The sequence below is a fragment of the Sinocyclocheilus anshuiensis genome, unplaced genomic scaffold (genome assembly GCF_001515605.1).
Source record: "Sinocyclocheilus anshuiensis isolate Anshui unplaced genomic scaffold, SAMN03320099.WGS_v1.1 scaffold935, whole genome shotgun sequence".
NCBI classification, from domain to species: Eukaryota; Metazoa; Chordata; class Actinopteri; order Cypriniformes; family Cyprinidae; genus Sinocyclocheilus; species Sinocyclocheilus anshuiensis.
The window spans coordinates 304,059-322,675 of NW_015544174.1; the positions used below are offsets into that span (position 1 = coordinate 304,059).

The 18,617-nt window shown below is 35.0% G+C and overlaps 1 long non-coding RNA gene across 1 annotated transcript; it reads right to left on the reverse strand.

The window, feature by feature from the left end:
• Nucleotides 1-9,943: 9,943 nt before the first annotated feature.
• LOC107696055 (uncharacterized) lies at nucleotides 9,944-11,177 on the reverse strand. The gene is made up of 3 exons (XR_001635055.1): nucleotides 11,149-11,177; nucleotides 10,732-10,819; nucleotides 9,944-10,249 (listed from the first exon to the last, which is right to left on the reverse strand). It is a non-coding gene; the product is annotated as an uncharacterized LOC107696055 (long non-coding RNA).
• Nucleotides 11,178-18,617: the final 7,440 nt, after the last annotated feature.

The window sequence follows — 18,617 nt, forward strand, 5'->3', positions numbered from 1 at the left end:
AGCAAAAAGGCTGTGAGGTAGTTGCTAAGTTTTGGAATAGACTGTATGTTTGCTATTGCAAGCAAGAACATTTTACGATGAAACGTCTTCAGGACATACACATTTGTACGCAGGCCAAGACACAAATCTGAAGTAATGCAATCAACTTCAATTCTGCCAAGGTCAAGAAGAGAGTTCAGCAACAGACAGTAAGTCTTCAACTCATACAGTACACTCAGCACTCTTGATAACAGGAAATTAGGAGTAAAGCGATGAATACAGTGCAATAAAAGCTATAAAGGATAAATCAATGAGAAACATTTGAAGTATCAGAGCTGAAGGGACCAATTATTAAAAAATAAGATATATTCTCTTTTATTATCGATCTAATTTTGTCCAGAGACTTGCTGTTGGACAGCAAACTGTTAGGAACCGAATGGGTGTGTAGCCCTATTTATACTATACCTACTATTAACATCAGTCTCAGACAACACACTTACAAGTGGCCAGCACTAAATACAGGTGTAAACAGCCTCCAAAACTCTGTCATTCCTGAAGATTTATTTCTCAAATTTCTATTTTTTAAACGGATGGCAACTTGAAATTTCAATCAATGTTTTAGACAAAATGTATAGAAGACTCAGATGTGACGTAAAATACCATTCACATAAAATACCATTATTTATCATTTGTCCAACTGGTCCTGTAAACAATATGAAATGATGGTAAATAATAACTCCATTTAAAAACAATAACATAGAAAAATGAATCCTGTCCCAGATCACATTATGATGTTGTAGCCCTGTCTGTTCCACATTTGGCTACAGACACATGGATAAACTTCAATATGACATCCAATGTGCACTCAGCAATTATAACCCCCAGGAAAAAGTAGATTGATTGTTGAACTCTAGTTTAGTTCCTTACCTAACTGTGCAACAGCAGAGATTTGACACTTTCAGGCCAGATTTACCAGTTGATTTCTGAGTAGTAAAGTGGAACTGAATAATTCATCTTCTGAACAGTGCTGAATAGGCAAAGATCTGCAATAAGAGCAATAGCAGCTGATCACAATTTAAAGTAAAATGTTGCAGTGTCATATTTAACACTGATTAGTGATCAAAGTCTGAATTCTAAATACATATTAGATTTTAATTGACTGCTTTAAATTAATTAAGTGCCCTTGATTAATTGAGTGTACCTGAGGCTCGAACAAAAGCTGAAAAATATTTAAACATGACATGAGATTGCATGTCTATCTGCCATTGTACCAACTAAATGTCAAAGTACGAAATGCAGATAATAGACTAATCTTTTTAAGATCAATTTAAATATAAAATACTGAAATCCTGAGGAGAAAACCATTTTAAAAAATATTGATAATTTTTTACTTTTACATTCTTGTAAATGTGCAGGTTACAAATCTTTGATAAAAATGAAGTGTTCTAGTTTGAAAATAGAGCACCCAGTTTACGACAGAAGGTCTTACAGTACATCACTGCTCTAGTCATTGAAATGACATCTGCAAACATCAAACATGTCCTAAAGACTCTGTAAATCACATGGCACACAGACTCCGATCAGAGGGGTTTCATACCTCCCAGAACACAGACTAATTAATCTCACACCCCACTGATCAAATAAAAAATAACAGCCCAGATCACTGAATCTATGACAAACACAACAGATTAATAGCCTTGCAGCTGGTCAGTTATGTAAAAAAATTAAATAAAATACTAAATTGTAATCTACTAATCTATTATGGAAATTCTAATATTCCAGAACAGCATTAGTATTGAAATTCATAGGGAACAAGCTCATGTAAGGCACCGATGTGTTTGTCCACTTATGCAAACGAAAATCGCCCCCAGCTGTTTGAAGGTTCATGTCGGCTTCATTACTTCTCTGCGTTTTATCTTTGCTGGTTTGGTTTGGCACTTGTTTAGAGCATGAAAAAGATCTCTTTAAACAATAGTCTAAATGGAAACAGAAATGACACATTAACAGAAGGAGTTTGACTAAATTACAGATGTGTTTTAGAACTTAAAGGGCACTAGGATGAAGTTGAAGGTAGCCAGAGAGGCTGAAAGAGAAAACCATATTACATTTCAGAAAAAGATAAAAGATAAATCAATGTTCTCGCAGAATCTGGGAATATGTGGATGGATGGAGGCTATAAAGAGGGCCTCTCACTATAGCAACTGCATCTCAGCGACAGAATGAAGAGAATCATAAAACACACACTGTGCTGCTAATTTGCTGAGAAGCTTTAGAGACAGTAGCAAGTTATTAAACCTTGTTACAAGTCAAGCTCTACACAACCGAGAAGGGTCTGGCTGCAGACATGTACTTGTACTCTCAGACACCTGCGCTCTCAAGTGACGTCACTTGCAATCTTTTTTTATTTTTTATTTTATGTATTTTTTATTTTTTTAATTGAATCTCTCAACATTTTACAAAAGTAGACAAGAAAAAAGAAACAAAATTACAATGTCACTTGCAATCGCTACCTGCACTCTCTGCGACGTCACTTGCAATTGACACAAATCGTGCGTGTTGCCAATGGAGACAAGACACTGTGGCGGTTAAACGATTAAAACGAATTTAGTACTCATAACGTACAGGGCCCTGCAAGTCACCTGTAGGAGAAAAAGACAAGACCTGCAAAATATGAGTTATGAGTTATCAATATTTGAGTTATGGGTATAGTTCAAAGGACATAGAACAAAGGACATGTAGTTTTCTTTTGAAATATAAGTTTACATATACAAACAACAGTGAAATATCTCGAAGCTCAGAAATATGCTTATAGCATGTGAACATGGTCATAATTAACCCAGCTTATGCCATATTTAAATTATTAAAATGAAATAATCTAATATGCTAGATGTAAATTGGGACCTTGTTTGGAACATTTGTACATAATCAAAAACTGCTCATCAGTTGATACAACAAGTTGGTGCACCGAGTTTATGTGACAACGTGAGGCTCTTACATGAAGTCAAATGCTATAGATGCAAAAACTGTAATACATACAATACTGGGACTGTGAAGTGATTATTTGCAAATGTTTTGCCAATGACCTTATATTCTGGTTCTGTGGAATTATAGCTAAAAAAAAATGGTAACACTTTACAATAAGGTTAAATTTGTTAACATTAGTTAACCATATTTTTGTTAACATGAACAAAAAACAACAACTTCTAAAGCATTTATCAGTATTAATTAAGGTTAATTAAAACATTTACTAATACATTATTAAAACCAAACGTTGCATCTGTTGGTATTATTTAAACCACCTGAGCTGACATGAACAAACAATGAACAGGTTGTACTTTTATTAACTAACATTAAGAAAGATTAACTAATGAGATTAAAAGATTAACAAATATAATGCTCATAGCTAGTTAACGTTATTTAATGCATTAAATAACTAATGCGATCTTATTGTAAAGTGTTACCAAAAACTTGACTTAATAAATAAAAATCCACCGTGCTTGATGGATATAACCCACAGTTGACACACAGGACATGTCAGTTACAGCAGTGTCCTGCAGTGTGACTTGCTATACTCCATCTAAAACTATTTTAAACAATATATTTTTTTAATTCTTGTATAATTATTATGCAGTTTTAATACCTCCAGTAAAGCAAAAGCTGGTTAAAAACGAAGAACATTTACCGCATCTAAAAATATGTACTCTCGCGATTTTTGAGTTTGTGTTGAACTGCGATTTTCTCTAAAAATTAAAAACCATAAGTAACTTAGCCTATACGTTAACGGGGCAACACATAGCTGACACATGAACTCTGTAGAGGATGGCTCCAATTCACTTTGCCCCTAAAATGTCTGACGGCATGATAAACTTGCATATTGACGGCTTACCTGACTGTAAGGTCTTTCCAGAAGCTTGAACTGAGCAGTGAAGAAACTACGGAATCACTTGCACCGTGAGCACCCCTCGAGTGTAAATTCGCATTCAAATGCTCTGTCTCTTCCACTGTGGTAATCGATCGAAGAACGGAACGCTTGGAGGCGCACACAATGAATACGTCTGCAAATGATTGTCTGGTTGATTATTTGCTCAGTGATCAATGTGGTTTTCCATGCCTCGCCGAGTTTTCCAATCCCAGTTATTCCCTATCACAGCTGCCGCAGAATCCGCACGCGCTGCCTTTTTACATCGTCGTGCGCTCAGAGCCGCAAGCGCGCACCCACATCGCGGCCACATAGTACCAGCTACTCGCCTCCTCTTCTTCACAGGCGGTGAATCAGGTCAGAGAGGAGGTGTCCTGTTTTTTGTAATGTTGTCAGGAGACCTGTCTGTCTATTCTCTCTTCGCGCATACGGCGCGTGTCTCGCATCCCTGCGCTTCACAGCAGCAGCAGCAGCCGCGCATCAGCACAGCCCGACAGCACTGCCTAGAGTTCTCACACAGACACAGCACGACACATATTATTAAATACATAAACCGAGATATGAATAAAACGCGACTGCTCGAACAGTAGGCTGCATTCTGCTCTCTTTTATAGAACACTATGCAAGAAAACAAAAATACTTTTGTCACATGGCAGTAGCCCGGGATGAGTCAGAAAGGAAATCTGTTTTTGGTTTGATACAAAAATACATTACATTAACTAATTTAATTAATTGAATGGACAAGGTTACAACGCAGTGCTGAATTTTAGTGTGCTTTGATTGTGTGTGTTTTTTCCTAAGAGCTACATTGCAAAGCCATACAATCGTTTTGGGTTATTCATTTAATCGCGAGAATCGCGACTTTGCATAAACGTGCGTAAAGCCATTGTGCGCTGCATGTATGACTGTTATACTAGGGTGACCATACGTGCCATTTTCCCAGGACGCGTCCTGGCCAGGATTTCTATATTGCCTAAAATATCTAGGTTTTGGCTTTGTTTGCGTGTGCAGACCGATTGGTGTATGACATCAAAATACCATACAGACGGTTCCTTATGCTTTCAAAATGCTCTCGAGGTATTTTGATGTCATACACCGATCGGAAAATGGCACGTATGGTCACCCTATGTTATACAGTAGCCTATACATGCAGCACTCGACTTAGGGCATAGGCGTTTTTTACTATTGATAGACAGACATGCCGAAATTTATTCTATAAATCGTAGGCTAATCGCTTACTTTCAGGACGAACTCGCCTTGACCAAGCACGATACAAATGCTGATCGAAAACAGACCACGTGAGCGCCATTGTCTGTATATCAAGTTGATCAAATCGCTTACTTTCAGGATGAACTCGCCTTGACCAAGCACGATACAAATGCTGATCGGAAACAGACCACGTGAGCGCCATTGTCTGTATATCAAGTTGATCAAGTTAAATTTTTCTCAACTCTGTCTTTTTCTCAACCCCGACATATTGTTGCTGTCTCTCAAGTCGCCAAATCGTTGAAAATGAGTGAGCGGTGAACCGTGGCTTTTCTCGGCCTAGTGATGTTAGATTCGTAAACAAATCATTTTTTAAAATTGAATCTTTTCGATTAATTACTTGAACTAGTTCACAGTTTCGCAAAAAGCTGTGCGGTTCTTCATTCACTGACACACTACACCGCAATTCATTTACATTTATTAATTTACCAGTAAATTGAATCTTTTCGATTAATTACTTGAACTAGTTCACAGTTTCGCAAAAAGCTGTGCGGTTCTTCATTCTCTGACACACTACACCGCAATTCATTTACATTTATTAATTTACCAGATGAGTAATCTACATAAATGAGATTTAACAGCTCGCAGTGATCCGGGTTAACAACTCACCGAATCGTTGAACTGAACTCATTAACATGTTGAGTGAAGGAAGTGAATCCGGAAATGAATAAATTAACATTTTGTAGGCCTATTTCCACAGCCATTTGTATATAAGACTGGATTATTTAAAGTTTTAGTTAATTTATTTATAATTTTTATTTAATGAATTATTAATTAATTAACTGAGTTAATTAATTTAGCACATTTATTTATAGGCTATATTTTGTAAAGTTGATTACGCTGAATTATCTATTTTTTTAATGATTATTTTCATAGGTTTGGTCCTACAGAACCAAGAACCATATCTGTTTGTTTATATCCATGCACATTTACTTATATATTTATTAATGTATGAATATGCGAATGTAGTTATTTATTTATTTCAGGTTTTGTCCTCCAAAACCGAGAACAGTCTATTTCAGACATTTCTGATTCATAATAAATTGAGAACTGATAAGTGCACTGATAGTATAAGAAATCAGTAGTGAACCGAACATTTGAATGATGGGATGAAAAGATATGTTAATGTTATAGCAGAATTGTAAAGTTGATTACGCTGAATTATCTAATTTTTTAATGATTATTTTCATAGGTTTGGTCCTACAGAACCAAGAACCATCTGTTTGTTTATATCCATGCACATTTACTTATATATTTATTAATGTATGAATATGCGAATGTAGTTATTTATTTATTTCAGGTTTTGTCCTCCAAAACCGAGAACAGTCTATTTCAGACATTTCTGATTCATAATAAATTGAGAACTGATAAGTGCACTGATAGTATAAGAAATCAGTAGTGAACCGAACATTTGAATGATGGGATGAAAAGATATGTTAATGTTATAGCAGAAATGCTACAAATAAAGCACATTGGTAGTATGTTTATTTGATTCTCAGATTCTTTCAAGCTATAGGCCTATATATTAAGGAGTTTGGGTTGGCATGAAACCAAATATTTGTCACATTATGAAAAATATAAATTTTGTCTGTTTACCCACCATGTGCCTTCTACTATTATCCATCCATTCAGTCTATATATATCAGCTCCTGATCGAGGATTCTTTAGCTCTATGATAACGATTCACATGCTAACTGTTCCCCTGTCAGCTCATTGGAATGAATTAAACTTTATCCCTTCTGATCCAAGGCTGATCTCATCCTTCTGAAGACATTTCTCGCCCACAGACCCCCGACTCAAGAGGGAATACAGAGCGTTCATGCAGTACTTCATCTAAGCTCTATTCATGCCCTGCACTGAATAAAGCTTCTGTCTGGTTGAACCATTTGCATGTTGAACTGTACATCTTATTTACTGAGTGTCTTCTGGTAACAAGTTCTGACAATGATCAGACATTAATGGATCTCTATATAACAACAAGCATGACTTATTCTTTCTATGAAATTACATGTAAAACTTCCTGAAATGCAAAGATCTGGAATAATAAAAACATTTTTCTTCGGTGCCAGTTCTGTTGTATGATGTATCACCCAATGACTGCTGAACAGCTATTTCTTGTTCTAATGTGATGATTCATGCTGATCAAACATTTTTGCAAAAAGCATCTTACTCCCAGCTGACCCTCTGTACTGCTTCAGGCCAGTAAAATGCAGTACAGGATACAGGGCTATTTTGGAGGATGAATTATTCCACTGGTAAAGCAAAGCATATTTAATATGACGTCACAGTTTGGGCGGGAGGGAGTGGAGGACGGGTTAAAGGTTGGTTTTTTGTGGCTGTTGGGCCCCAAGTTACTGTCAGGTCTGATCAGTCTCCTCCACTTTTACTGGTTAGAAAAAAAGTGAACCCAACCTGGAGGCCAGAGATGGGGCCTCTCTACTCTTCTTCATTCAAAACATTCATGCTGGACAGACAGAGACATTTTGCTCCCTCAAACCATGCTGAATACAGTCTTATTGTGGAGTCACTGGCTTGTCAATCAAACATGTTCTGAATTACTTGGGAAACATTTCTTATCAATGTTAATATAAGGCCTTAATATGAGTGTATATGATTTTAAGCATGCAAAAATGCTATTTCATTTACTGAAAACCGTTTGATGAGAAAAAAAATACTGAGTGCACCGTTAAAGTGACAAATTCAGAAATATGAAAAATGAAGAAAAAAATAACAAACAGAAAAACAGCTGACATTTGATTATTTTTTACATAGTTTTATTGGGATTTAAGGTGAACATATATTTCATGAAAAACTCCTTCTGGTCATGGATTCACTGCATGAAGCATTGAAACTCTGAGTGTCAAGATTCCAGTCAGCACTGTCCTCTTTCCTCTCTTCAGATATCGCTAAACTTCCTTGGGATTAAAGACCTCTCAGGACTCCAGTTTGCAGTAAATATCACAGCCAGTGACTTAAATGGTTTAGAAAAGTGAGGGCATTATAATCACACCTTAAGCTGGTCACATGCCAGACAACATTTCTATTTCTTCTAAGTTCAAAAAAGCTGAGCCTTGTTCATCTACACGAGCAGACCAAATTTCTGTTTAAAATTACTCAGAAACCCATTCTAATAATGCACTACATTCAATTTTGTGCAAAAATGTACATAACATTTGGTTTGCAAACGTCTTAGGTATTTGTTCTGCTTTTGTTTCATCAATAAGGCCCATTGACAGACACTTTTCTCCACATGTCTATATTCGTCATGGTAGTGTTTCAAGTTCAAGTTCCCACTGGGCACATCATTTATAAAAATGGTCTCTGCAATTATTATTGACTCACTACGAGGTATTAAGGATGACTTAATAACTGCAGTAATTTCAGGCCATGACCCTCAAGGGCACCAATCATTTAAAATGAGGGATATTATGGAAGAACAAAGGCCATTAGATTGGTTCAAAGACCCAAAGAAGATTATTTTAACAAAAAATTCACCACTGAACTGTTATTGGTTATTCTCTATATTTGTGAATTACCAATAGTATTCACAGTGAGAGAGAGAGAGTATAAGTGTATGATCATATGTGTAAATGTCTTCAAGAATTGAAGTATTGAAATAAATGAATTCTACATTTAAGAAAAAAAACAAACAATCAATTGACAGTAAAGACATTTATAAAGTTACAAATAATTTTTATTTCAAATAATTGCTGTTCTTTAGAACTTTCTATTTATCAAAGAATCCTGAAAAAAATACATCACGGCTTCCACAAAAATATTAAGCAGCACAACATTGATAATGTTTCTTGAGCAGCAAAACAGCATATTAGAATGATTTCTGAAGGATCATGTGACACTGAAGACTGGAGTAATGGCTGCTGAAAATTCAACTTTGCCATCATAGGAATAAATTACATTTGAAAACATATTCAAATAGAACATAGGTATTTAAAATAGTAATAATATTTCACAATATTACAAAAAAATATAAACTCTCCTTTCATTTTTTAAAGGGAAAGAATAACAGCATACAAGTTTGACTGACCAAATTTTGACTTTTTTGTGAACTGTTAAAAAAAAAACTAAATCTAGATTTTATGTAGTCTAGTAATGAGACATTTCAGGTAAATGTTTCAAGTAAAATTACAGTGAGAGAGCTGAAGCCTTTCTGAATTTCCTGCGGGGAATCATGGGAATGTTGATGAGGTCCAGTGACAGCTCATTTATTCACTGCACATACGCTCCATATCACAGCTCATTTTCAGACATTTAAAAACATGATGAATTGACCCAACAGTGTAACATCTCACATTTAAATCAAGGCTGAAAAATGCTAATCGATGCACTGATTTGTAGACATGCAGTCATGTGTGAAATGGGTCTGACATTTTCATGTTAGTTCAGGGTTTGACTCACCAACGTCTCAGCTGCAGTTTAACTCTATATTCTAAGTAAAAACTTCATGTGCATCACATAAGAAATTCCCTGTGAAGATTCAAACTTTCTCTGTCTCTTCAAAACTTCATCTGACCTTCAGTTGATGAACTGAAGAGAACTACAGCGAACCAAGTAGCTTAGAATTTGAAACCACAAATTAAAGTCTGCATTGGTTTCATATAACATGTTACCACTTAGTCTGTGATATAATGTATAAATAGCCTACAGTGGGTCCAAAAGTCTGAGACCACATTAAAATCACGTTGGTGGGAAGAAAGAACACAAGCTTTTACATAAAAGGAAATATCTGCATGACTTCTAGGTCAATGATACAATATAACATTTGATATTTACTATGTTTATCTCCTTTGTACAGACAGTCAGATGTTCCTGCTTGCATTAAAACACAAGATCATTCTCAAATCATGCTGGAGAATGTATCATTAGGTTTCACAAACACTTGTGGAGTTCATGTCCTCTTACTTTTAAAATCCTCCAAATCAGTAAACGGTCAAATGTGTGTCTTGTTTAAAGGGGGTTGAAACTTAATACATGTAATTTTGAGTGATCTCATTTCCTGTCAGCACATCTTGATATGTGGCTTCTTAAATTGCATGTATTACAAGTACATCACATTTCACTTGGACCCTGCAAAAGATCAGATCGAGACATTTAATCTGAGGCCAATCCATTAAGAGGAACTCCTGGAGCTTTATATTACACATGGAAGTATAAGAGATATCGCACAAATATGTTTTACTTGAAAGAGAAAACAGAGACTTATGCCCCAAGATGATCCCACACACGCTGTAAGCTGTAAATAAAAGACAAAGGTTATGTAGTTAAATACTGCTGCTATAATTGAAAACATGCAACCAGGAATCAACTCCAGTGTAGTGACAGAATTAATTTACTATAATAATCAAACTTGCAGGCAGTAGTACTGTATAATATGGCTGCATCATGCATGACTATTGTCAAACAAATGTATTCACTTGACTGTCATATTTCAACTGCCTAATCTGTTGACTCAAGCCTTTCTAGGGACCTTTTTGGCAGAAATAAAGACACGTTTGTGTGTGTATGCTTTGGAAAAGGGAGAAATGAACCATGCACTCATTACGACTTACCTTTACATTAATTTCTTTACAAGATGCTACTTTCCAAAGCAGCTTCCAAATCATCCATTTATTATGGTCATGGTTGTGATACACACCTCTGCAATCAAAAGGGAACCCAGTTTGAAAACCCAGACAAAGAAATGTTTCTTTAAATGTATTATTGGCAGTTAATTTAATTAAAAAGCATCAAAGCAACCAAACAGTAACTCTAAAATGTATCCGCAATCACCCACAACAGCCTTGTACTTTCACACAGGCAAGTACAACTCACATTTTCTTAGGAGGTTCAAATCTACTTTAAAATGTTAAAGGGGTGGTTCACTGTTTTTTTTCTAGGCTTGATTGTGTTTATGGGGTGCAGTCTAACATGTGTTAATGCTTCGTTTAAAAAAAAAAAAAAAAACTATTATTTTTCACATAATTTACCTTTATTCCACACCGCTCTGTCCCTTCTCCTCTGAATGGGCTTATCATTTCCTGCTTTTATGAAGCCCCGCCCTCAGAAATAGGCAATGGGCTCTGATTGGTTAGCTAGCCCAGTGTGTTGTGATTGGCTAAACCGCCTCTAAACGTCCCGCCCCTCTCCTCAGCGGCATGTGCTCCAGTTGAATTGTAAACAGCGGCGTCGTTAATACGCCCGATTGATCAGTTTGAGCCCGACTGAGAAGCAGAGGATATTATTGAAGAGGATCACGCAGAACCTGTGCAAGCACGGCTTTTAATGGTAGGCCTATGTTTTTTGTTTTTTGTTGTTTCATACTTTTAGATATGCTGTTATTTGTAACTGCTACTTCTTATGTTAGCTTTTAATATACAGTTTTATCCTGATTAAAGCTTTAATACAGTACGGCAACTGCACGCGCGTCCATGTTTAACGCTTCTCATAGCTATGTGAAAATAAGTATATAATTGGAACAGTTCATTGTTGGAGCTGAGCTGGTGATCTGAATGAGAGATTGAGGGAGAGAGAAAGAGAGAGAGATGCAGAGCGTGTGCAGAGCAGGGGGGCGCGAGGAACAGTATTAAGAACCGCTGCTTTAGAACATTGATTTTGAAACTTGTGAATCCATTAGAATTGTTAGAAGACAGAATCGCGATTCAGCTTATGAATAGATTTTTACGTGCACCTCTAGTTTTCTCTTCCTCTTCTCTAAAGCAGCGCAGCATGGCCTCGCCCCCTTTGCTGCCTTTTCCCGAGGGCGGGGTTTATCTGGGTTTGTGATGTCACGAACCCGGGAAGTAACTCGTTGTAGTCCCTACCAGCCGTTTTTGTAGGCATTAAACTGCCAGAATTTTAAAAGACAACTCCGTTTGCATTGAACTTTCAACTTCGTAACTTTGCAGATATTGTTTATGCTCAAACACTAACATTACACACTAACTAATTTTAAAAAAGTGAATTCACAATCAACCACCCCTTTAAAATTCAAATTAAAGATCTAATTTTAACATCTGTAATCAGTAATCTTTCGAAATCAAAGCTCATAGGAGGGGTCAATTTAATGCTTCCAATCAGAAAACAAAGATATAACCATTACCATTCTATCTCCGCCTGAGTGCCATTCATGAGCCCCTGCCAAACCTTTTTTATTTTTTCACTTTTTAAGATTTTATTAAAATAGACTTGCGAGTTTTACAGTTTTATTCCATTATGGTGGGCAAAAATTATTTTCGAGATGTGCAGCACCAAGATGAAGCAGCTCACAATGCCAGTGCTGGGATGTGTGATTGCCTCATGGCTCATAGGGATGATGAGGTCAGTCCACTATCTGCATTGCAGACAGGAAATAAGGGCTTAAATCTCACTCAGCAAGCTATATGGGATGCCCATGGAGAGAAGCAGCAGCCAAGAGGAAAAAGACCCTCATAGCAAATTAGAATAAACTGTCTGGGATATTGAATAAATGCAAAAAACAAGAACTTCCTTCATTATTTCTTCTCTTAGTAGGCTCCTGTGTGTTGTTGAAAATGGATATTGTTTACATTAGACGTAATTTTTTGCAGATACTTTAAGGATTGTTGCATTGTGAAAATGGTAGGCCCTCAAGCACACCAAAATGGTTTGCATCAAAAGCACTAGAAAAGAGAACCATGTTTTATGATTATGTAAAAAGCAAAATACACACAACTAACAGGAGACCTCAGAAGAGTCATATCCATTCAAATGAAGTGATTTAAGGAAACAGAGTGATGCTTTGAAAGCTTCACAGAGCCACAGTGTTTACAATCAGGGAAATACAAATAGCTTACTTTCACACCATCTTAACATCTTAAAATTTTAGCAGGAGAAAAATAGCTGCTACAGGCTGTATAAACAGCCAAATGACCATTTAAAGGTTTTATACATTGATTTATATTAGGGGTGCAAATCAATTCAACATTTTAACTAATCATAAATATATCTACACATTGAATTCATGTAACACACATTACAAATTAATGTAGATTTAATGTAGATTAATATCTTCTTTCGAGGCACTGCCAATACAAATACCCATATTAAATGCATTTATTTATTTTTTATTCAAATTTTTATAGAAGTAAGTCATATGTAAAACAATGACTAGTTAACAATTTAATAACAATACTTTTATGTGAGAATCTATTCTCTCTAAATAACACCAGTACCGCAATTTTGGAAAAAAAAAAAAATCGTAGCTTCACGAAGTTAAAAAAAAAGCAATGCATTTGTGAATTATTTTAAAAGCATTGAACAGCCAATATTAATTGCAAAAATTAACATGCAATTTTCTCCAGCCCTAGTTAACGTATAATACTTCTGTATGCTGATTTAAATGCACATATACAGCAAATCAGAACAATGTTTTTCTATCCAAACACAGCTCATGGCATAGAACAGAAGTGTTATTTACAAGAGTATTCTTAACAGTACTCTATTTGAAAGCTGATAAGCAATATGCAATTATTAAAATGCTAAGTAAACAGAAAGTGCTTTGCTCTGCTCTAGTGGACTTAAGGCTATGAGAAATAAAGGATTGCATTCATTTGCTGATTTCCTGTAACCAGAAAAGGTCAGACCTGAGGTCAGCATGATCTATTGTTGTTGCTTCCAACACATAAGACTGTGGCAAACAATAAACTCACTAACATTGTTGTGTAGAGTGGGAGGAAAAACCTATTCAAAAATTATAGATACAATTAGCTGATTAGAGGCTAAAATTCAAAGATCTGCACTCAGCTAAAATCCTGTGAACAGTAGAGTCACACAAATATGCACACTTTAGGCATCTGCATGCTCACTGCTCACCATCTCACCAACATTTCAACTGCCAAGAAATGTAAATCTTTTTTTATTTTCTTTAAATGCTCTTGTGCACTGGGTTGTGCAATGCAGCAGATGTGGGGGAAAACACAAGGAAAGATAAAGTTCAAAAATACACAAAAAGTCACTCACAGTATAGGGATGAGGGTTATCCGATGATGGAGATCCTATTTAGTCTATCCACCCAGCGATGTTTGTGGCACCAGATCAAGCCCTTGACCTGTAATCCACCACCAGTCAAATATAGTCAACACAGACACAGCCATATGTGACCCTGGACCACAAAACCAGTCATAACGGTCAATTTTCCTGAAAGCTGAAGGGTCAATCACCTGAAAGCTGAATAAATAAGCTTTCCATTGATTTATGGTTTGATGGGATAGGACAATATTTGGCCGAAATACAGCTATTTGAAAATCTGGAATCTGAGGGTGCAAACAAATCTAAATATTGAGAAAATCGCCTTTAAAGCTGTCCAAATGAAGTTCTTAGCAATGCATATTACTAATCAAAAATTAATTTTTTATATATTTACAGTAGGAAATTTACAAAATATCTTCATGGAACATGATCTTTACTTAATATCCTAATGATTTTTGGCATAAAAGAAAAATCTATAATTTTGACCCATACAATGTATTTTTGGCCATTGCTACAAATATACCCCAGCGACTCAAGACTGGTTTTGTGCTCCAGGGTCACATATCAGGGTGCTCCTACAGGGACTTTCAAGGGGTTGATTTTTTATTTATTTATTTTATTTTTGATATATGAAGGTCACATTATGACTTGAAATCTTCTACCATCATGTACTATTATGTGTGTGTATACACAGTATTTTAATTAATTTTTATTTTTATATTTGCAATTTTCAATTTAATTGAATTTTGTCATTTTGTTTTGTGTTTGCATTTTATAATTTATATATATAAGCAATATAGTTTTTATTAATTTTTATTTCAGTTTTAGATTGTTATTTTAGTACATCAAGTTAAACTAAATGACAATGAGAAATGTTGATTGTGGTGCAAATTGCTGAGGGGTAATCATCATCTGTGTAAAAAATAGCATAAATAATTTTCACCAGGATTATAATACTTAAAGGGGTCATATGATGCGATTTCAATTTTTCCTTTCTCTTTGGAGTGTTACAAGCTCTTGGTGCATAAAGAAGATCTGTAAAGTTGCAAAGAGTTGTAAAGTCTCAAATCCAAAGAGATATTCTTTATAAAAGTTAAGAGTCAGCAACACCTACCTAAAACAGCTCGTTCTAACACTGTCACTGTGTGGAAAGATTTGCATAAAGCTGCCCAAATGTTCACGCAAAGAAAGAAGGTGTAACTTTTATTCTCGCTGTAGTATTGTTGTTGCCGCCACCGCCATGTCGTGAAGGCGCTGTGTGTTTCGTTGTGAAAGCGAAACTACTTTGTTTGGCCTTCCAAAAGAGGACGATATCCACTTCGTCATGCCTGGAGCTGATCCGTGCTGGTCGCTGAGGAAATACATCAACTTCGTGCACCAAATACACAAAATAATGTTATTTTTAGCAACATCATATGACCCCTTTAACTAAAACAAAAATCATAAAACATTTTCATTATTTTAAATAATATAGCCATGAACTGAAATAAAATGTTTAAGATTTTTTAAAATGTTTTTTTTTATTAACATTTATTTTAAGTAACAAAAATGCTTTTTATGGTTTTAGTTGTAGTATAGTACATATTATATTAACTACAAATATATATTTTTCATAATAAAAGTTAACTGAAATAAATAAGGTTTTTAAAATAGTTTATCTTAATTCAACTAACATTTATTTTAAGTAACTAAAATGTTTTTATGGTTTTAGTTTTAGTTAAATATAACAACCCTGGTGACATTTATTTATTTTTTTATTTTTTATGCAAATTATGATTATCCCTTTATCAGTTTTTTTGAAATTGAAGGGGGTCTGAATACTTTCTGTACCCACTGTACATTAAAAACCTGTTAATTGGTTAACTGTAACTTACCATATACGTGAATAATTGTACATGGTTGAACGATATATGTAATATTACTGTAAAACACTGGCAAATGTATGTTTTTTAAGCAAAAATTATGAATTAACAATTTAAAAGGACCTTCCCAAAAGTTCTTGTGTGACATCACATACTGTATGTTTTTTTTTATTCGTTTTGTTTCTTATTTTTGTTTTCAGCAATGAACAATAGGATGTTTTGTGTCACATTTCATGTTATTTAGTTAATGTTTATTGCATTATTTTAGTTTCATGTTTGTTACAATGATGGTGTTTTGTCTTTGTATGACCTTGTGCATCGTCTATTTTAGTGTTGTTTTATAGGCAGGCCAATGAACTTCAAACCATCTTTATTATGGTGGTTATCAGTACATTTTAAAGTAGATTGCTATATTAACACTATATCACTTAATGAAATACAAGTTAAAATATACAGGCACCAATATGCCATCCACAATACCTGAAACATTGTCACTGTATTTTTTGTGTGAATTTCTAGCAACCACAACCATTTTTTTTAAACATAAAGGTAACATGACATTTTTAAAGAGTAGGAGGAATTTGATGAGAAGTGTGAAATATCTCTTGAAAGATCCAACTTTGATCGCAGACTATAGAATCTTGGCTAATATAAAGCAAATGAATAGTTTTTCCGCTGTTAAATTACCTTATGAATCTGTGAATTTGTGGAGGGACTATCTGTTTGTCCAACCAGTTGAAGAAAAAAAACATGATTTTTTACATGGCAGATAACTGCTGTCTAAAGGTGTGTTCACATTTGCTACTGTTCAGCGAATTTTTGCGGGCTTGGTGAAATGATCTGGAATTTTGCGTGAAGATGCTGATTTCACACCAGGTTCAGCTGGTCACATGAATTTGCAGTGTTGACCAACAGAACACTGCTTGATTTGAACGTGATTTCTGTGTGAACTGTGCTTTATCACTACACTATTGACAACAGACAATGGACCTTTTTTTTGCCCTCTGTGAAATTTTGCTAATGTGACCACAAATGAGAAACAGTTGAGATATTACAACAGTATCATCGAGGATCAACTCTTGAGCTAAATCTGGACAACTGTGGTTGCTCTTTCACTGCAAACCAATATTTACAATTATGTAAAGTCAATGCAAAGGCTCAAATGCCTGTTTTCCATCTGAACCGCATATGTGTATGTGTGTGTGTGTGTGTGGAGGGAAAAAAGAGGGACATGTGTCTTCATTTCCCTTTACGCCTGACGGCATGTCAAGTCACAAAGATATCAATTCCCAATGCCACACAGATCCAAAGCCCCATGTACTCTCTGTTATACAGACAAATTCACGTATTGGAGCCTTTCCAGTCCCTAAAAAGCTAACATACACATCCTCTCTGTTGTAGACACACACGCACGCAAACAAATGTCCCTGTCCTCTGCCTGCACACACTGTGCTATTTCGGTGGCGCTAATAGCAGTGTAGCACACCTCTCCCACCGAGGCACTGCTCTGTCACAGGCTGCAGTGTATTGATCTGCTGCTGGCTATAAATGAGACACTGTGGTGGCATCCAGCCAGGGTATTGATCTGCCACCCAAACCAGTCTCAACTGACTTCTATTAGTGCTTCCGCTTTTCAGTTACAAAGTGCACACACAGGAAATGCAATTGATCTAGAGGAAGAGGTCACCAGAAGTCATATTTAACTTACACAACCCCCCATCAAGCTTTGCAATGTGACAAAATAAATGCACATTTAAATCTGTAGCATTTATCTTTACTTCTAAGGCTGCTATTGAAATGGTTCTTATAAATAATAAGAATGTGATATTTCTATTTTAATTTAAAAAGAAAAAAAATGTATATTTTTTTACTTATTAAAAAAAATGGTTATATAATATATTTATAAAAAGAATTAAATCATAATATTTAATTATTGTAAATAATAAATTACGATATTGTATAAATAATATTATATAACTTGAAATTATATAAAGTTACTGCCGATGAATGGCGTGTTTGTGACAAATGAATAGCTTTGACATCAGTAGTTCATTGTGCTACGATGACATCTTGTGATGAACGGCACGTACGACACCTCATTATATGGAACTGAAACTGACAACACAGACTTTTATTTTGGTGAGACCACTTGCATATAAAACTGCCATGTCATGACATAAAAACTACATTTTAAATATACAAAAATGTTTCATCTTCTTAGACAGTTTATAATGACAAACAAAAAAACAACTGTTTGAATGATTATCCTTCTGTAATATAATTAACAACAAAACAAATACAAAATAAGTATTCATTCTGATATGCATATGTTATATAAATAACAAAAATAAAAATAACAGTAAAAACAAAAATATTTATACAATATAATTATCAGTCCTTAAGTTGATACTACTGTTTATGATTGATCTATTATTAGTTGCATTTAAAACAAAGTATTTTATTTCTAAATGTGCATTTTTATATAAAGGCCACTTTTTGGGGGAAAATAAAGTTGTTTTACTCTAAATTGAAAGTAGTAAAATAGTTCATACTAAAAGAAAAATATTAAAAATAGCAAACATGAATTTGAGCAGAATATCTATATCAGA